At 46.3% G+C, this 8,741-nt stretch overlaps 1 pseudogene; it reads right to left on the reverse strand.

Annotated features, from left to right (window-relative positions):
* Nucleotides 1-8,741, reverse strand: part of LOC102489772 (NADH dehydrogenase [ubiquinone] 1 subunit C1, mitochondrial pseudogene) — a 77,705-nt pseudogene that overhangs the window by 10,439 nt on the left and 58,525 nt on the right.

An 8,741-nucleotide genomic window follows, 5' to 3' on the forward strand; every position in this document is an offset into this window, starting at 1 on the left:
ACGGCCACGCCACAACCCTTCTCCTTCATTCTCCTCTTGGGATTTTGGGCATGCATGTACACATGCCTGGCATGAGCTTTAAGTCACTGGGTCTGGGATTTAAACCATGGTCAACTACATGGGAGTCCAGCGATGTAACCATTACTCTATCTACTGGTCCCAAAATAAATAATTCTTTAAGGGAAAAAAATGTTTATCCCAGGGCCAGCAGGTGGCACAGAAATTAAGGTACTTACCACATACACAGTTCTAGTTCAGGATTAGTGGCAGGGATAGGAAGGGAAGAAGGTAGCATAGCAGTTAAGACACTTGGACTCCCACATGGTTGACCGCAGTTCAAGTCCCAGACCTGGCGACTTGCTTTCTCACTTTCCCTTTCTCTCTTTCTTTCTCTGTCTCTCTCTAGTAAGTGCATACACCCTATGGCAAACACTTAAAAAAGAAAAGAAAAAGACTTGGTGCGATACTATTTCCAGTACCCTGAATACCAGTGGCTACCAGCTTTGGTTGAAGATCAGGTGGTATTTAGACCCTGGTAGAGATGAGACACAGGGACCAATGCAGATTTCAGTCCAGTGGGAGCATAGCTGCCAAGTACGGGGTGTAAGAGGCTGCCTTCCCAGATGGCCATCTGGAATTCAGAACTCTAGAACAGTATCTCTCCATGAGCGGGCAACCGGCAGCAAGGAGTGTCTCAAGAACTTACCTGAAATAATCATGTGTTAGTCTGCTTTTCTATCACTAACAACTGAATACAACACTGCATGATTTATAAAGAATAAAAGTTTATTTAGTTTATGGTTTGGAGGTCCAAAGTCAAGAGACTGTATCTGGTAAGTGTAAGGAATGGGTCAAGCACTCAAGACAACAGAAACGTCAGAGCCTTTATTGGGAGCGCTCCCAGGTGAGGTTCACTGGTCTGACAGAGAGAAAGAGGATGGGGGGGATGGGCCAGAGAAGTCATGCACTTTGGTCGAATTTAAAAAATATAGTAATAATAACAACAGCAAATGGCATTAAGTAAATAAATAATTTTAAAAAAAATAAAATCATGCTAGGTTTGTGCTTGTGTGTGCCCCAAATTCTGAGAGGAGCCTGGAGGAGTCAGGATTGTGGTGCAGCCACCCTCCCAGGGGGTACTTTCTCAATTTCTCTCTCTGGTGAGTGCATCTTCCCTATAGCAAACGAATGAACAAAAAAGCTGATTCCAGTGCCTGGGATCGAATACTAAATATACACTTTTTTTTTTTTTTTTTTTTTGCTATAGAGCGCACGCATTCGCCAGACAGACAGAGACAGACAGGGAGACAGAAAGCAAGAAATCACACCCAGGGGGGATGGCCACGCCACAATCCCTTCTCCTCTGTTCTCCTCTTAGGATCTTGGGCACGCACGCACATGCGCCTGGCGTGAGTTTTAAGTCACCGGGTCCAGGACTCGAACCGCGGTCGACTACATGGGAGTCCGGCGACATAGCCATTACGCTAACTACTGGCCCCACTAAATACATGCTTTTGTTAATGAAGATTTCTACTGATCATGTCCTCTGTGTCAAATACTTGGGTAAGGTCTGGGGACATGGAACTAAAACGACAGGCCTGCTCTGTGTGTTGGTGGTAATGCACTGTGTGGGGAAAGCCCAGCTCACATGGCACGGGGTTCGAATTTTCTGGACCAGTTAGCCTGAAACATGCGGGGTGAGTGCCAATGATCCAGGGGCCTGGAGGACGGAAGAGAGGGACAGTGGCACAGACAGAGCCTTGGAGAGTGCTCACGGCTCTTACAGCACTGTGGAGTAATGCACTGGGAGGAAGCAGGTTACCCGCTGAGGGGCCCCAGGAGGCCACAGTACGGACTGGACTTCCTGAAGGCAGTTACACCTAAATCGAGACCTGGAGGCTGAGTCAGGATCAGCCAGCTGAATAGGAACAGCAGAATGAGAATAGCATATTGAGGCAAGGAGTCTGGCAGATTTGAAGTCAAAGTACTTGAGGTTGGATGGAGCCGGCAGGTGGTACAGTGATCAGGGTGCTGGACTCCCACATGGCTGACCACGGTTCAAGTCCTGGACCTGGTGGCTTGCTTTCTCACTTTCCTTCTCTCTCTCTGGTCAAATTAATAATAAATATAATTAAATAATTCTTTAAAAAAAAAAAGTAACTGAAGTTGGAGAATAGAGTTACTGAGGAAAGATGAGGCTGGAGAGAAGGGCAGGGGTCTGGTCAGGAAGGGCCTTGTAGGTCCAGAAGGAGTTTGAACTTTATCTTCTGGCAATGAAAACTCATTAAAGCAGGTGTCTAAAGCTCAGATGCCTTCAGGAACAAGGCAGGTGTCAAGAAAGAAGGGGATAGGAGAAATAGTGGGGACTGCAAAGACATTCAGAGCTCACCTGAAAACATTTATTTTATTTTTTTAAGAATTTTTAATTTAATTTTATTTATTGTTATTATTATTTTTAAAATGTTTGCTATAGGGCATGTACGCTCACCAGAGAGAGAGACAAAGAGAAAGTGAGAAAGAGAGAGTGAGAAAGCAAGCCATTAGGTCCAGGACTTGAAGCACTGTCGGCCATGTGAGAGTCTAGCACCTTAACTACCATGCCACCTGATGGCCCCCCTGAAAGCATTTAAATTCAAGATTTAAAACCATGACCCTGGGGAAGGGTTTTAAGCAGTTGAATGCCATGATTACATTTATATTTTAGAGAAAAATACAAATTATAGGGCCAGTCCTGGCCTGGCAGTTAAGGCAGTTGGATCCCATAGGTCAACAGTATGGTTTGAATCCTAAACCCTGCAGCTTGAAAAATATGCCAGCCACCTGTGTGTGCATGCCCAAAATCTCGAAAGGAGGGAGAAGGGAATGATGGTGGTTTGACCATTCCGCAGGTGTACGTGTGTGTGTGTGTGTGTGTGTGTGTGTGTGTGTGTGTGTAGGGGAGGGCTCTCCCTTTCCTGCTCTGTCTCTCTGGGAGCACACAAGTCCTCTGGCAAAAAAAAAAAAAAAAAGGAATATGTGACTCAAAAGTATTGTACTTGGCCCTTTGAGCCTGAATGCAGGAGACAGACATGGAGGCAATCAAAAGCCTGAGCGTTCAGCTTGGAGTTCCAGGAGCAGGAGACAGATCAAACATGCATTTAATTCCACTTCCTTCCAAACCCCGTTAAAATGGCAGAAAAGGGACTTTTCAAAAACATTTAAGGACAAAGAGGACGGGAAGGGGATGAATGGCAACTGGGGCAACAGAACCAGGGCATCCATGTCCTTAGCTGATAGACAGAAAACCAAGAAGCAACCTGGTTTTCACCACGGAACTTCCAAAAGCCTGGGACTGAGGCACAGGTTCCCGTGGCAGGTGGGATACGAAGACACTGGAGGAGTGACTGAGGTCACTGGAGAGTGACTGAAAATCTGCTTCGGGCCAGCCTGTGGGCTAGTGCACCAGTCCCCAACTTTCCCAGACCAGGGACGTCCACACGGAAGACAATCCCTCCACTGACAGATGGTCCGCGGGTGACCCAAGCACACCACACCTGCCTGCACACCATCCTACCACTCCCACGTTGAAATGCACAGGGAAACGATCACACCACAGTAGGGTTCTGCTCCCAAGAGAATCCAGTACCAGCGCTGACCGGATAGGAGGCGGAGCTCGGACGCCGGCCATGGGAGCGGCTGCATCAGGCACGAAGCCTCGTTTGCTCGAGCGTCGCCCACCGTGCTCTGCGCCACCAGGTGGACCGGCTCGTCTGTAGCCCCAGGGGTTGGGAAACCTTGGCCTAGTAGTTCAGGGTGCCAGCTCCCACATGGCTGACCATGGTGTTCTAGTCCTGGACCTGGCAGTTTAAAGAACATGCTAGATGCCTGTAAGCGCATGATCAAAAGCCCAGTGGGACACAGAGAAATGGAGGAGGGACTGCGGCATGACCCACACCCAACTGGGGATACTTCCTGCTTGTACCTCTCTCTCTGATGAAGTCCCAGACCTGGTGGCTTGCTTTCTCTCTCTCTCTTGCTGTCTTTCCCTGATGAGCACGCATACCCTGTAACACAAATTAAAAAGTAATTAATTAATTAATGATTTTTTTAAAAGTATGTAGTTAGACACCCCTCCCCCCCAAACACCCACGCTGGCCCAAGTAGCTCCTTCCCCATTCAGGCAAAGAGCTGGAGGCCTAGCAACTGGAGCAGACAATATAGACAAGAACCAGATAAACTGCCTTTGGACATTCCTCAGTGAACCAGCTTGGCCAGGTCAGTTAGGGACCCAAGGACAAGCAACCCCACCCTTAACACGTGTACACACACACGCACACGCACACACTGCCAAGAACCACAAGGTATTTGAGGAAATCCTCCTGTACAAAGGAAATACAAAAACAAACAGAAAAAAAAGGTACTTAAAGAAAAGAGAATAGATTTTTAAATATCTACTTCCTGTCTTCTTCCCTTCTCTTCCTTTTTTTTTTTTTAATTGTCTATAGAGTATGTGTGCTTGCCAGAGAGACAGAAAGTAAGAAACCACCCCCCGGGGGGTGGGGACCTCAATCCCTTCTCCATTCTCTTCTCAGGATTTTGGGTACACACACACGCATGTGTCTGGCATGATTTGCAAGCCACCAGGTTCGTGACTTGAACCACCCACCACGTGGGAGTCCACTAATGTAACCGCTATGCCATCTGCTACCCACCCCCTTCCTCTTCTTCTTAACTGATTCTGTACAAAAGCCGTCAGGTGGATATGAGCGACGTAGCCATGTACGTGGCCTTGGAAGGGGTTGTCAGAACCTGAGCAGGGTGAGAAGGGCTGCTGTCAGATGGGGATGGAGGTGGTGACAGGGGCAGCCAGGAGTGAGGGGCTGGATCCTAAGTGGGATGAGGGCGAATCCACACAGTGTTGAGACCACACACCCTGCAGCAAAAACAAAAAGCTTGAGATTAAGGAATGTAAAACCTGGGTTGGAAGTTCTCTATTTACAATGGATTGTATTTACATGTGGGATAGTCCACTTGATTCTCTCTCTATAAAACCAACAGCGGTGTTCCTAATATTTCAAAGTATTGGAGTAAAGTTTGTGTTTGCCGGAACGCTTGGTTACAAGTGACAGAAATCCAACTCAAACCAGCTCAATCAAAACAAAAATGTATGCATGAGGGCAGTGGGTGGCGTGGTGGTGAGGGCGTTGGACTCCCACACCCAGTCCCAGACCTGGCCGCTTGCTTTCTCACTTTCTCCCTCTCTCTCTGTCTCTCTCTGGGGAGTGCATGTGTCCTATAGCAAATTAAAATAATCATAATAATAAATAAAATTAAATAAAAATAATTATTAAAAGAAAGCTATCTTAAAAAACAACAACAACAACAACAACAACAAAAACGTACACATGGCCTGGCTCTGTGATACAGCGGTAGTGAACTGCTCTAGAGAAGCCAGATCCCACATGACAACTGCAGTTCAAATCCCCAGCCTGGTCAACCTGAAACATGGCAGACACAGCCTATGGACAGGAGGGCTGAAGGAAGGGGATCATGGTGTGACCAGACTCTGTGGAGGGTGCTCCTATCTCTCTCTGTTATACTCTATAGGAATTAAAAAAAAGAAAAAATCTGCAAAAATCAAATAAACGGCCAGCCTGTGGCCTGGTGGTTGAGGTGGCCGGATCCCACATGACCCACCATACAGTTCGAATCCTGGACCCAGAGGCTAGAAAATCATGCCAGATGCTTGTGCATGAGGGCCCAAAATCCTGAAAGGAAGAAGAGATGGAAAAATGACTGTGGTGTGACCATGCCCCCTGAGGTGTGCTTTTTCACTCTCCTTCTGTCTCTCTCTGTCTCTCTCTGGTGAGCACATGTATACTTGCTGACAAGATTTAAGAAGTAAAAAATACAAAACTGAAAACATAAACAAAAAGTTGATGTGTGTGGTGGGGTGAGTGGGAGAGCTTAAACAAATGAAAAAACCCAGGATCAGGTATTCAAATGGTGTTTCCAGGTCTGTTGTCCTCCGTCTCTCAGCAGTTTTCCTGTGTCGGACTCTTTCCACGTGGCAGCAAGATAAACTCTGGAGGCTCGGCTTGACCAGTTTTGTTTTGAAGAGACAAAGTTCCACCGTTGCCCAGGCTGGCCTCGAACTTGCAATCCTCCTGTCTCAGCCTCCCGAGTAGCTAGGATTACAGGTGTTTGCTGTGACACCCAGCTATTACCTGCTTTTTTTTGCAGTAAGATAACTTCATGAGAATTGCTTTCCTGATCACTCTGACAAAACCCCCACAGCAGATTGGAACAGGCCCAGCTTGGGCACGCGTCCATTCCTGAACCGATCATCGGTAAGGGAGGTGTGGTATTCTGGTTGTTTGGCCGGGGAAGTTCCCAGCCCTAGGACTGTGACCCACAGACAATGATGTGAAGGTCGGATGGGCACGTCACAGTGAGTGAGGAGTGGTGCAAATCTAAGGAGCATTTGCCTGCATGTAGAAACTGCATTACAAGGACAGACAGTCCGTAATAAGTAAGCTCTACCCTAAAGCAAAGAGAAGTGGGAGTGGATAACAGGGAAAGTGACAGGAAAAACTATACGAAATCTACCTAAAAACAGAGGGGTCAGCAGGTGGCATGGGTTAATTTCTGGACTTCCATATGGCCAGCTGTGGTTTGAGTCCCAGACCTGGTGGCTTGCTTTCTCGCTTTCCCTTTCTCTCTCTTTCTCTCTGGTGAATGCACATGCTCTATAGCAAAATGTTAAAATAAATAAATAAATAAATAAAAATAAGTAATTTTTTAAAAACAGGGACCAGTAGATGGCGTAATGGCTATGTCGCTGGACTCCCATGTAGCCAACCATGGTGTGAGTCCTGGACTCAGTGGCTTAAACTCACGCCTGGTGAGTGTGGGTGCCCAAGATCCCAAGAGGAGAATGGAGGAGAAGGGATTGTGGTGTGACCATCCCTCCTGGGGGGTGATTTCTCGCTTTCTGTCTCTCTGTCTCTGTCTTTCTGGTGAGCACACACGCCCTATAGCAAAAACCTCTCCACAAAAAGAAAACAAAGTTAGAAGTGCAGCATTCTGGGACATTTGGTGGCAGACAAATGGTTCTATAAACAGTATACCCCATAGTTTTTCTTTCTTTCTTTTAAAAATTTTATTCAACTTTATTTATTTACTTTTATTTGACCAGAGAGGGACAGAGAGAGAGAAAGTGAGAAAGCAAGCCTCCAGGTCTGGGACTTGAACCACAGTTGGCAATGTGAGAGTCCAGTGCTCCCAACCACCATGCCACCTGCCTCCCCCACCATAGTTATTTTATATTTAGAACATGTTTGTATATATTTCAAAAATCAATGCTAGGACCAGCAGATGGCATAGCAATTATGTTGCTAGACTCCCACATGGCTGACTGTGGTTAAAGCACACCGGGCATGTAAGCGTGCGTCCCCAAGATCCTGGGAGGAGAATGGAAGAGAAGGCATGGCCACCCCCCACCCCCAAGGGAGTGACTTTCCACTTTCTTTCTCACTGTCTCTTCTCTCTCTTTCTCCCTGGTTTTTGTCCCCTAAGACAAAAACCTCTAGAAAAAATCAGTACTTAGAGAAGGCATTCTTTTAAAAAATAAAAAAATTATTTATTTAATTTCATTTGTTAATATTGTTATTTTTTAAAAAAGAATTATGTTATTTAACCTTATTTATTTATTTTAATTTGACCAGAGAAGGACAGAGTGAAAGAGAGAGAGAGAGAGATGGGAAGTGAAAAAGCAAGCTGCCAGGTCCAAGACTCAAACCATGGTCAGCCACGTGTGAGTCCAGCATCGTTAACCATCTCGCCACCTGCCGGCCCCAATATTGGTTTTTTTATTTTTATTTTTTATTTTAAGAAGGTGAGAAAGCAAGCCACCATGTCCAGGACTCAAACTGCGGTTGGCCATGTGGAAATCCAGAGCCTTTAAGCACCATGCCACCTGCCGGTCCTAGAGAAGACATTCTTGCATATGGGTTTATCTTGTCCATCCAGAATGACTTTTCCCAAAGTTCCCAGGTAGCTGGTGATTTTTTTAAAAAGGAATTATTTATTTGCTTTTATTTTTTGCTACAGAGTATGAGAGAGGAGAGAGAGAAAGAGAGAGAGAGAGGAAGCCACCAGGTCTGGGTCTCGAACCAAAGTCAGCCATGTGGGAGTCCAGCACCTTAACCACCACACCATCTGCTGGCCCCAACAGCTGGTAATTTAATGGAACTCTATTCTCACATACTAGGAAGATGGTGCAGGTTTATTACAAGACAGAAACATGGGAACTAATTTGGTCATTAATGTGTTAAGCTCTACAAAATAATGATGTTTTCAGTTCCACTATCAAACAGAATATTGAACTGGGTGGGTCCTTTGAAGTAGGGCAATTCTCATGTTTTTATGCTAAGCTTGCTTGGCCAGAACTTGCTGTCCTAAAAATATACTCACTCCCCTCCTACAGGGTGTAAACACGTCCCGCTGAGCAGACCTGCATTTCATCTCCTGAGCTCTCTCTTGCGGTTTCCCCAGAGGTAGCGTGTGCGCCACTTACTCTCCACAGCGCTAAGTGCACGTGGGGGCTGTCCACATGGATTGTCGTCCTGACAGTGTTTATTACAGAAGATAAAACGTTTTGCCCTTTTCCCACCCATACACAGCTCTGTGTATGAGCCAGTTCCACCTGTGGCTTCAGAACATTCCAGGAGCTTCTGCTGTCCAGAGGATCCTAATCCCCC

The sequence above is a fragment of the Tupaia chinensis genome, unplaced genomic scaffold (genome assembly GCF_000334495.1).
Source record: "Tupaia chinensis unplaced genomic scaffold, TupChi_1.0 Scaffold000348_1, whole genome shotgun sequence".
In the NCBI taxonomy this organism is placed as follows: Eukaryota; Metazoa; Chordata; class Mammalia; order Scandentia; family Tupaiidae; genus Tupaia; species Tupaia belangeri.